Below are 12,194 nucleotides of genomic sequence, written 5' to 3'. Positions count from 1 at the left end.
ATATTCCTGCCCTTTCTCATCTTTTTTTTTTTTCTTTTTTCCCAATGTGATTGAGCAAACTTATATGATTTTCTTTTACTTTTAGGTTTCACAACAGGACGACGACCGGATTGATAATGACCTCCTTATCACTCTGGTCCAGGAGCGAGTCCCGTTGTGGGACGGCCGGGATCCACAGCACGCCGTCAATAGTACGCTACGTCATTTGTGGAGTGAGGTGGCCCAAGCGTTGTGGGATGGCTGGGAGAATGCCCCGCCACGGGTCCGTAATGCATTTGGTAAGTATTGCACTGCAGTGTGAAGCAGCAGAGACCTTGGCCGGGCTCTCTTGACTGTGCGTGATGAAAGAAACTTTTTCGGCCAAAAGTACTTTTTCTGACTATTATATGTTTTTGTTATTTCACAGTTGAGAAAATAAGAACAAGTTGGCGTTCCATGAAGGACCGCTTCAACAAGGACCTGCGTGCAGAGAAGAGTGCAGCTAGTGGTTCCGGACAAAGGCACCGGCTCTACAAATATCACCGTGTGCTGGCCTTTTTAAGACCGGTCCTTCTCATGAGAACGTAAGTATTTCTCACATGCTTCCGGTTGTATTGCATTGACATAATCTGTAATTTTAAATTCCACAGGATGTACCGTCTTGCTATATTTTGGTATTAATTTTCTGTGTTCTTTTTTCACAGCACACACTGCACGACTGTCGCACCAGGTTCTGGAGCGGTCCTTCAGCCGACAGCCACGGACCCGTCCCAGCCATCCAGCAGCGCAGCACCAGGTGAGTCTTCCACACTCACTGGAGACCAGGGGGCTGGTCCATCAGGTCTTCCCCTTTCGCAGTCCTCTTTCGCTGCACCCATTTTTGCGGGCTCATCCCGGCAGCAACAGAGGGCTTCGGATAGGTCCCTCATGCCCGAGTTTTTGCACTTGAGCTCGGTTTTACACGAAGCTATCAAGGCTTTAGGTGACAGAATGGATGTGTCCCATAACCTCTTAGAGTGCCGCATCCAGGATGTCGCCAAAAGCATTGATCAAGTGAAAGCCGACCTCCAGAAGCCAGCTCATCATTTTTTTAATCAAATCCAACAGGGCATGTCGGAACACCTTAGCCCTGATCTCCAGCTGAGTGTGATGCAGGCCTGCAATGTTGCTTTTGTGCAGGCTATGCAGCAGAGTCAGAGTCGTAATGTGGCGGCATATCCAACTGTGCCGTCACTGTCACAAGTAAACACCATTCCTACCTCTGCTGCATACCACTGCACGGCCACCTCTATTCCCTCTACAGGTGTACTCCACTACAGCGCCAACACGATGACGAGTGCTGTTGGACATCCCACCGCCACCACCGTGACAACCGCTGCTCCGGCTTGGACCTCCTCCACTGACACCACGATGACGCAGGACCCTGGCGTGGCTTATCGGCCCGGCCCCCTCCCGATGCAGCAGGACCCATCCATGGCATATCGGACCGGCCCACCCCCGATGCAGCAGGACCGAGGCCTGGCATATCGGACCGGCCCCCCCCCCGATGCAGCAGGACCGAGGTGTTGCTTTCCGGGCAGGACACCCCCCATGCAGCAGGACCCAGGCATGGCGTATCGCACCGGGTCCCCCATGATGCAGCAGGACCAAGCCATACCTTTCCGGGCAGGACCAACCCCGATGCAGCAGGACCCTGCCACGGCTTTATGTTCCCCCCCACCAGCAATGCAGCAGGACACTGGTATGGGCTTTGTTTCCCCCCCCCCAAGGAGGCACCATGACCCTGGGAGGGTTTTATGTTCCCCCCCCCCCAACGAGGCACCAGGATCCTGGAAGGGTTTTAGTTTCCCCACCCCCAACGAGGCACCAGGACCCAGGCGGGACTTTATCATTCCCCCCCACTACAATGGTGTTGGACTCAGACGTTGCCGAGCGCTCCACAATGGAGACGGACTGTGTTATTGTGGAGCCGGGTCCTGACGTGTCTCCCGCCCACACTCTACAACCTAGCCCAAGAAGACATCCCACAACCAGGAAAACCCAAAGAAAAACCGGCAAAACTCATAAAAAAAAAAAACTCTGATTATTCCTCCCCCATCACCTACCGATGTGTCTCAATTGTCTGTTGTGTCTCACCCTTCCAGTGTGTCTCAAGGCCCTCATGTTTTAAGCCCCATCCCCGAACTTCCAGACCCTTCCAGTTTTCTTGCCCCTTCTCCTGCCACCTCTGCCTCCTCCACGGTGAGCCAGGCTTCAGTTCTGAACACCCCCCATTTATGTCACTCAACCCCAAGCCGGTGCGGTACAACCCGTCGGGGTACAAAAAAATAAATTTGTTTGTGTTAATAAAAAAAAAGTTTATTTGCAACAATTATGCTTGGTTTATTGTGTCTTTCACCGCTCTCAATACACACCAATACACTTCGCCACACACTTATTCTTTTGGCCAAAACATATCTCCAGTAGTATATCAATATGTGTTTCTTTAGTATACAGATATGAGTTGGCCAAAAAAATAGTAGTTATTTCCATACTCTTATTTTTGTACCTAGTGTAGTGTCACTGTACAAAGAGAAAATGGTGGAAATCAAGTTCAGTACTCAACTGAACCGGTCAGATGTCAAAATAGACACCTGACCGATTTAGTTGATTACTGACTTGTATATTCACCATATTCTATAGAGCACATTATGTGACAATGGTTGTCAAACTGATGGGACAATGGTTGTCACACGCTACATATCTATGCTCACCTGGCCAGGTGTAAGAAATTGTGAATTCGTGATCATGTATATGTTTATCATGAATTAATTATTCTTTACACTTGACTTGATCGGTATAGACAGCGTGACAGTCTTGACGCAATGACGTCAACAAGATTACCATTAAATAAATAAAAATTTGGTTCCATTATTATAAGTATGCGGCCCGTGTTTTATATCATTCTTTGTAAAGCAAAATAGGGAGTGCAACAGAGGTCAATTATGATGAAAAAATAAAAATTATTACCTCATCAACTATTACCCACTCCTGGTTTTGGATTACAAAATATGATATACATATCTACTGCCCATCTTTGGTCAACCTTTGTTTAGAGAGTAAAAAGATAGGAGACATGGTCAACACAACCAACACTAAAGTTTATTAATTAGAAAAATTTGGATCAGTATTTAGTAATTAGTAAACATAAACATACAACAGGACATTTAAACAACATTCTCCTGCCATGACAACCGTCCAATATCGGACACAAAATAGGCCGCAAATTGGTCCCGCATAAGACCAACGGCTGCAGTTGACCGCATCGGGTTATGCTGAAAATCAGGCAATGAGTGTGAAACTGGTTCATCAAGTTCAATGTGGGGTCGCTCCTTAGCCATTATATAATTGTGTAGAACCACACAGGCTTTGAACACCTCGTCCACTGTTTCAACTTTTAGATTGATGGCTGTTGCAAGAATGCGCCATTTAGCAACCAGAATGCCAAAGCTGTACTCTACGGTTCTTCGGGCCCTGGTCAGTCTGTAGTTGAATATTATTCTAGTGTGGTCCAAGTCCCTACTAGAATAGGGCTTCAGGAGATTTTCACACATCTGGAAGGCCTCATCCCCAACCATAATAAATGGCAGCGGTGGGCCTTGAGTGTCGGGGAGAGGCTGTGGAGGGGGAAAATTAAAATTGTTGCCATACACCCGACGGCCCATATCCGAGCTCTTGAAGGTCTGGGAATCATTGCCACGGCCAAAACCTCCAATATCCACGGCGATGAAGCGACACTCCGCATCCGCTATTGCCATGAGCACTACCGAAAAATATTTTTTATAATTATAAAACTCTGATCCGGTTCTGGCAGGTTTGACAATGCGGATGTGCTTTCCATCCACCGCCCCTAAACAGTTGGGGAAATCACACACGTTGAAAAATGTTTTTTAAATTTCCCGCCACATGTCCACGGTGGGTACGGGTATAAACTCCACACGGAGTACATTCCATAACGCACGACAGGTGTCCACAACAATTCCGGACAGGGTTGAGATTCCAAGGCGGTATTGGAAGTGCAGGGAAGATAAACTCTCTCCTGTGGCCAGAAATCTAGAAGAAAAAGAAACAAAAAAACATTTAAAATCGGCTCTTAATGGTGTTTTTCAATAAGAAAAAGGTAAAAAAAATAACAAAAAATACATGTCATAACCAAAAAATTGGACTGTCATTGGTTTAGTTTTGGAACGTACCGTAATGTCACTAACAGACGTTCCTTGGGTGGAATTGCTCTACGGAGCTGTGTGTCCTGTCGCCGTATGGAACCTTCTACACGAGACAGTAAAAAGAATCTTGAGACATTCTGGTGTAATCCTGGAATTTCTCCGGGTTGGCATTCAGCTCCGCATAGAGCGTGTGATATGCTCCACGGGTCTCACGCACTTCAATGATGGGGTGCGTCCAAAAACGCCGACGCTGTCTCCTTCTCCATCTTTGGCGGTTTCGGTCTTGCTCCCAAGCAAAAACACAGGCAAGGAAAATCTTGAAGCTGAACTCCAGTTTGAAATAAAAGTTCTCCATTGAAAGATCCATCATGACACCGGAAACAGTAGCAAGCTCTGAAAATTTCTGTACCCCTAGGGTCTATATATTGACAGCCAATCATGTACGCCCTCTCTATTCCCATTGGTTGTGTCTGGTAACCTTTTTTTTTTAATTTTTTTTTTTTTTTTAAAAATGCCCAAAAAAACGCAAACGCATGCAAAAACGCATGTAAACGCGTGTAAACGCTGCGTTTTTTTGACGCACGCGTTAAATGCGTGCGTCAAAAAAACGCAGCGTTTACATGCGTTTTTGCACCATGCGTTTTTTTTAAAAAACGCATGCGTTCAAAAACGCAAGTGTGAAACCAGCCTTAGACATGAAAAGGGGAAACGTTTGTCAAAAATATATAGGCAATTTCAAAATTATGTGAAATTACTTAGAAAATCAATATAAAACACACATTGAATTGTAGGCCATGGCAGAGTTCATGCATTTGCATGGATTGCTGATATGATTCTAATTTCATATACATTACTATATGTGTTTCAGAAGCGCTCCAGATTGTTTTTAGCTTTGCATCCCTGCACCCACATTTGTCAATCCTGTTCTTTCTGCCTCCATTTTCAATTTCATATTTCATCCTGCATTTTTCCCTTTATCTCTGCTATCAATCTCATGTTGCATCTCATAACTAGTGTTGAGCCACCTCCCTAGTGTTTGGGTTCAGTTTGGTTCGTCGAACAGGGACGTGTTCGACGAACACCGTCGAACCCCAGTGAAACCAATGGCAGGCAAACACAAACACATACAAACACATGGAAAACACATAGAAAACACCTTAAAAGGTGTCCAAAAGCTGACAAACTGCTCAGAAGACACAACAAACACATGGAAAAGTCACAACTACATATAGTCATGCGAAAATAAAAGAGGTGGAGGAGTAAAAGGAGGAGGAGACAGAGATATAGGCATGTCATGCCCTTCTAAAATCAAGAAAGGCTGGAGTAAAAATCTAAACTCACTCTACCAACACCCAGACGTCTTGAGTCTTGACATAAAAAGTAAAAAAATAAATATCTTTAGCTAGAATGGCGGCGGGTCCATTCAGAACACTTTCCTTAGAAGACGTAGTGGTACCCCCGTTGGGAGTTGTGCCAAAAAAAGAACCCAATACATTCAGACTAATTCACCATTTGTCATATCCAAGGGGCAGGTCAGTAAACGACAACATCGACGCGGAAACTACCTCTTTTGTCGAGGCAATCAGGCGGGTCAAGAAGTTGGTAAGGGGCACCCTAGTGGCCAAAACAGACATTGAGGGGGCTTTCCGGTTACTACCTGTTCCTCCGAATAGTGTCCTCCCATTGGGCTGCTTCTGTGAAAGAGCATAATACATAGATTGCTGTTTACCCATGGGGTGCTCCATATCCTGCTCACTATTTAAGGTGTTCAGTTACTTCCTCGAATGTGTCGTCATGGACGTTTGTAAGGTGGCACATATTGTCCATTACCTCGACAACTTCTTATGCCTGGGCCCAAAAGATTCGCCACAGTGTGAAAACACGCGGTAGTTCACCTGTGAGAAGGAGAGAGCTGGAGGGAGAGTGGACACCCCAGAGCCGAGGGGTTAGATTGAGAAGGAAAGAAGGCGTTGTAGCTTGCTTCATGGGTGGGGTACTGTGCTGAGTAGCACTAAATTCTACTAGGCCCAAAAGGATTTCCTGGGCTAGATGCCGTTACAAAATAGTAGTTAGGTAAACAGGCGGTGTAGCTTGCTTCATGGGTGAAGTACGCTGCTGAGTAGCACCAAATTCTATTAGGCCCAAAAGGATTTCCTGGGCTAGATGCTGTTACAAAATAGTAATTAAGTAAACAGGCGGTGTAGCTTGCTTCATGGGTGAAGTACGCTGCTGAGTAGCAACAAATTCTTCTAGGCCCAAAAGGATTTCCTGGGCCAGATGCCGTTAAAAATAGTACTTAGGCGGTGGGGGGCTGGGCTACTCGACTGACTAGCAGACACTGAAGCTTTGGAGCAGACCTCTGAATCCCAGGCCATAGTAAGAGTAAACAACTCTGCAGACGACCCCACCCACCTGGAATTGACGATGGCAAAGTCATGTAAAACTCAGCAAGGGGACTAAATAAAAGAGTGCCTAGGTGTTTACTATGTATAGATTTTTTTGAAGAACGCTATATTGTTTTAGTTGTCCAATAAAGTTTCACAAAGCTTGAATCGCCTCTGCCTTCAGCTGGATGATTTCTTCTCTTGTCTCCATTTGGCGTGGGTGCTCACCCCAATCCGTGCTGAGTGTTGGCAGATCTGGGGATTTCTCTGAAGACCGGTAAGCTGACTACACTTTTTTTTTCTATTAAATAAAAAATCTCCATTTTTTTCAAAAATTTGGCCACAGACACCACTTAAGTGACATAAATTTCGCCAGAGTTTTTTAAAACGGTTGGTTAGGTGAGTTTCAAAAATCATCAAGCTTTTAGTCTCCCCCAGATGACACAGGGGTAGAAAAGTCCTTGCGGATCCAGGATTTGTTCATCTTGATGAACGTTAGTCTGTCTACATTGTCACTGGACAGCCGCGTGCGCTTATCTGTCAGCACACCACCAGCAGCGCTGAACACACGTTCAGAGAGAACGCTGGCTGCGAGGCACGACAAGATCTCCAAGGCGTGAGTGACGAGCTCAGGCCATTTTTCAAGATTGGAAGCCCAAAATGAGCAAGGGTCCAGTTCCACAGTCATGGCATCGATGTTAACTTGGAGATACTCTTGTACCATGCTCTCTAGGCGTTGGCTGTGCGTCAGACTTCTTGTCTCCTGTGGCCTTGCAAAGGATGGTCTAAAAAAATCTTGAAACGATTGGAAAAAATTGCTGTTACCACCAGGTACGATGTTACTGTTACAGTTTGAGTGATGACTCGATAGTCCCACAGTTGGCAAGTTAGAACTCAGAGATTGACTACGTGCACCACTGGTGTTTTGTGGAAAAGCAGATGTTAGATTCTGTAACAGTCTCTGCTGATACTCCTGCATGCGTGAATCCCTTTCTATGGCAGGAATTATTTCACCAAATTTGCTTTTGTACTGGGGATCTAAGAGTGTGGCAACCCAGTAGTCGGCATTACTCCGGATTCTGACAATCCGAGGGTCATGTTTCAGGTAGTGCAGCAAGAAGGCACTCATGTGTCTTGCGCATCCAGGAGGACCAAGTCCTTGTTGCCTTGGTGGTGGCGAGGTGAGAATCATGCTTCCTTCGTCTGCCCTCTCCCCCCAACCTCGCACAACAGAAATTTGATCAAGGTCTCCCTCATCTGATGAGTCTTCCATGCCCAGCGCCAGTTCGTCCTCCACTTCTTCCTCGCCTCCTGTACCTTCCTCAACAGTTTGGCTGCTACCATGCGCCTTCGGTAATCCCTCTCCCCCAGGCTCCAATGCCAGCCGCCTTAGTGCTGCCAACCTTCTTGACCTTGGAGATATGAACCCTTCAACTCCTCCTGTTCCTCCTCCTCTTGTTCCACCACCTGACTCCGAACACTGTTTGTGCTCCAGCATGTAAATCACCGGAATGGTCATGCTGATAATGGCATTATCAGCACTAAACATCTTCGTTGCTATTTCAAAACTGTGCGAAAGGGTGCATAGGTCCCTGATTTGAGACCACTCCTGCAGCGTGATTTGCCCCACCTCTTGATCTCGTTGGCCCAGGCTATACATCATAACGTATTGCACCAGAGCTCGTCGGTGCTGCCAAAGTCGCTGCAACATGTACAGAGTTGAATTCCACCGTGTGGGCACATCGCATTTCAGCCGGTGAACTGGCAGGCCCAACGACTTCTGTACAGATGCAAGTCGTTGAGCTGCGGGATGCGAACGGCGGAAGTGAGCACATAGCGACCGTGCCCTCTGCAGAAGCCCATCTAGTCTGGGATAGTGGGATAAAAATTGCTGGACAACCAGGTTCAAAACGTGAGCCATACAAGGCACGAGTGTGACATTGCCCCGGCGAAGGGCCGCACCCAGGTTTGCAGTATTGTCGCACACAGCTTTCCCTGGCTGCAGGTTGAGTGGAGACAACCATTGATGGAACTCGGTTTCCAGAGCTGACCACCACAACTCCTCTGCTGTGTGACTCACATTTCCTAGACATTTCAATGTAAACACTGCCTGATGCCATTGAGCCCTGGTGACAGCATAGTGAGGAGGTGTGCAGGATTCCTTCTGCGCAGTTACAACGCGGGTGGCATTACTAAACAGGCTTTGGGTGCAGGTGGAGGACCAAGAGGAGGTTGAGGAGGCAAAAGCAGTGGAGGAACTTCTAGATACAGAGGATCGACGAGCAACTCATGGGGATAGCAAGACTTGGACAGCAGCCCCTTCTCCTGATGTCGCTGTAGTTACCCAGTGCCCAGTCACCGACATGTAACGCCCCTGTCCATGTCTACTCGTCCAAGTGTCTGTGGTGAAATGCACCCTGTCACACACAGTTTCTCAAGGAAGCGGTGATGTTGTGTGTGACATGCTGGTGTAGCGCAGGCACAGCTTTCTTTGAGAAGTAGTGGCGACTGGGCATCTGGTACTGGGGCACTGCGACGGACATAAGGTCTCGAAAATCCTCTGTGTCCACCAGGCGGAAAGGCAGCATTTCTGTAGCCAACAGCTTGCAGATGGAGAAATTCAACCTCTTAGCTTTGTCATGGCTAAGAGGAAATGGTCTTTAACTTGTCCACATCTGAGGGACTGAGGGCTGGCTGCCGTGCTTAGACACAGTTGAGTAGGGTGTCCCCAGCAAACTGCTGGTCTGTGAAGAAGGTGCAGGAGGAGATGTTATGTTGCCTTGATCAAAATGTGGTGTTGATGTCGGAGAGCGCTCAACACCAGCAGGTGTTTCCACTTGCAAATGTCCTGACGACCTGCTAATCACACTGGCTGTTGCGGGTAAATAGGGGGAAGGTCTGCATCCAAAACCATGTGCGACTGCTGTCCCCACAGTCACAGAGGATGAAGAGGACGCGGATGCACTTGATGGGGCAGACGGTGGTTGACCCAGCCCACTAGGCCGCATTGTAGCACAGTGAGCTTACCACTGCAACTTATGCCTCATATCCATGTGATGGTTCATGCATGAAGTACTCAAGCTAGTGATTTTTTGGCCTCTACTGAGATTTTGTTGACAAATGTTGCAGACAACATGAGTTGGGTCATTCTTTGCGATGTCAAAAAATGCCCAGGCTATGCAAGGCTTAGAGCCCATGCGACCTGAAGAGCCACAACGACTTCTGGGATGAGGCATAGTTGGGGTTGAGGATGCAGTTGTTGACGTGCTTCCAGTACTCCGTCTCTGTCCAGGAAGGCGCACCGTTACCTCGTCGTCAGACTTGTCACTAGCATCCTCCTCCACCTCCTCTGCTGACCTCATGGACTGGCGGACTGGGTCTTGACAGTAAGTGAGTTGTACAACCTCGTCATCATCATCCTGTGTGTTCTCACACCTGTCGTCCTCAAGGCCAACCTCTTCCTGCCCCGATCGAAAAGTCAAGTTTTCGTTCCAATCAGGTACCTCAGTCTCATCATCATCTTCCTCATTGTCTCCACCAATAGGAGTTACAGTTTGGGAATGAGGGTCTACATTATGCTCAGAACCTTCTTCATCTGGGCCTGGATCCGACTCACAAAGATTCTGGGCATCAGTGCAGATCATTTCCTCGTCTGGATTCACAGAAGCTCTGGAGCAGACCTCTGATTCCCAGGCTATAGTATGAGGAAAAAGGTCTACAGACTCAACCATGTGTGTTACTCCATGCTCAGACGGGCAGCTGGAGACTTGGGAGCTGTGAGGAAGCAAGTGCGATTGGGGTGACAACTCTGAGGACTGGAGTAGTTGTGATATTGAGGTTGACATGGAGGAGAGCCCACTTGAACAAGCACTTGATATCCATTCAAGCACCTGCTGTTTTTGTGCCTCATCTGGAATTTTTGGCGATGCTTGTAGCGATGGTCGTAAGAAAGGGATCATATCAGATTGTCCACGAAAAGAAGTAGACATCTTACCTTGGCTGGAAGATGGTCTTTCTTCTGCAGATGCTACTGTTGCTTTACCACCTACCCCACGGACACAACCATTTTTTCCCTTTCCAACACGCCTATTCCCCTTTCCACCAGCAGCAGGCCTTTTGCCACTCATTTTAGTGCTTAACTAATTGGCAACTCTGTATCTGTCGTTGTTGGCACAACAACCGATGGATGAAAACCGAGCAGAACTGAGTGGCCAAACTGTGGTACTAGGCCCAAAACTATTAACTGGATTAGATGCAGTGAAAATAGAGATACACAGGCGGTGTAGTTAGTTTCACAGGCGGGCTACTCTGCTGACGTGCAGACACTGCTCCTAGGCCCTAAACTATTAACTGGATTAGATGCAGTGAAAATAGAAAGACACAGGTGGTGTAGTTATTTTCACAGGCAGGCTACTCTGCTGACGTGCAGACACTGCTCCTAGGCCCTAAACTATTAACTGGATTAGATGCAGTGAAAATAGAGATAGACAGGCGGTGTAGTTAGTTTCACAGGCGGGCTACTCTGCTGACATGCAGACACTGCTCCTAGGCCCAAAACTAAAAACTGGATTAGATGCAGTGAAAATTGAGATACACAGGCAGTATAGTTTGTTTCACAGGCGGGCTACTCTGCTGACGTGCAGACACTGCTCCTAGGCCCTAAACTATTAACTGGATTAGATGCAGTGAAAATAGAGATACACAGGCGGTGTATTTAGTTTCACAGGTGGGCTACTCTGCTGACATGCAGACACTGCTCCTAGGCCCAAAACTATTAATTGGATTTGATGCAGTGAAAATAGAGATACATAGGCGGTGTATTTAGTTTCACAGGCGGGCTACTCTGCTGACATGCAGACACTGCTCCTAGGCCCAAAACTATTAACTGGATTTGATGCAGTGAAAATAGAGATACACAGGCGGTGTAGTTAGTTTCACAAGCGGGCTACTCTGCTGACGTGCAGACACTGCTCCTAGGCACTAAACTATTAACTGGATTAGATGCAGTGAAAATTGAGATACACAGGCGGTGTAGTTAGCTTCACAGGTGGGCTACTCTGCTGACGTGCAGACACTGCTCCTAGGCCCTAAACTATTAACTGGATTAGATGCAGTGAAAATTGAGATACACAGGCGGTATAGTTTGTTTCACAGGCGGGCTACTCTGCTGACGTGCAGACAATGCTACTAGCCCAAAAGGATTGGCTGAGCTAGATTACACCAAATGCTGTGACAAACACTTGCACAGCACTGGCACAGACCTGCCTGGCAAACAGTGCTATGAACTGCTGTAACCTACCCTAAAAACGGCTCATATTACAACTAGTCCCGACTCCCTAAACCTATCTCTCTGACAATTCGCTACAAAAAAACACTATTAGTCTGTATAGCGCCCTCAGCAGCAGCGGTGCCGTCTAACACTAAGCTGCAGCAGTGAGGAAATGGTGGCGACGGGGCAAATGGCTGGTTCTTATAGGGCAAGGACATGTGGCATACACAGCCAATGACACATGCCCTTGCTTGTGTGCATCACATGCACATTGCTGTGTGTGTGTGCACTGCTGATAGGCTGAGAGACTGTACCGCCCCACTATAAATGCAGGAAAGAAAAAAAAAATGGAGATCG

This window comes from Ranitomeya imitator, chromosome 5, assembly GCF_032444005.1.
Source record: "Ranitomeya imitator isolate aRanImi1 chromosome 5, aRanImi1.pri, whole genome shotgun sequence".
NCBI lineage: Eukaryota > Metazoa > Chordata > Amphibia > Anura > Dendrobatidae > Ranitomeya > Ranitomeya imitator.
This window is presented reverse-complemented; position numbering follows the sequence as displayed.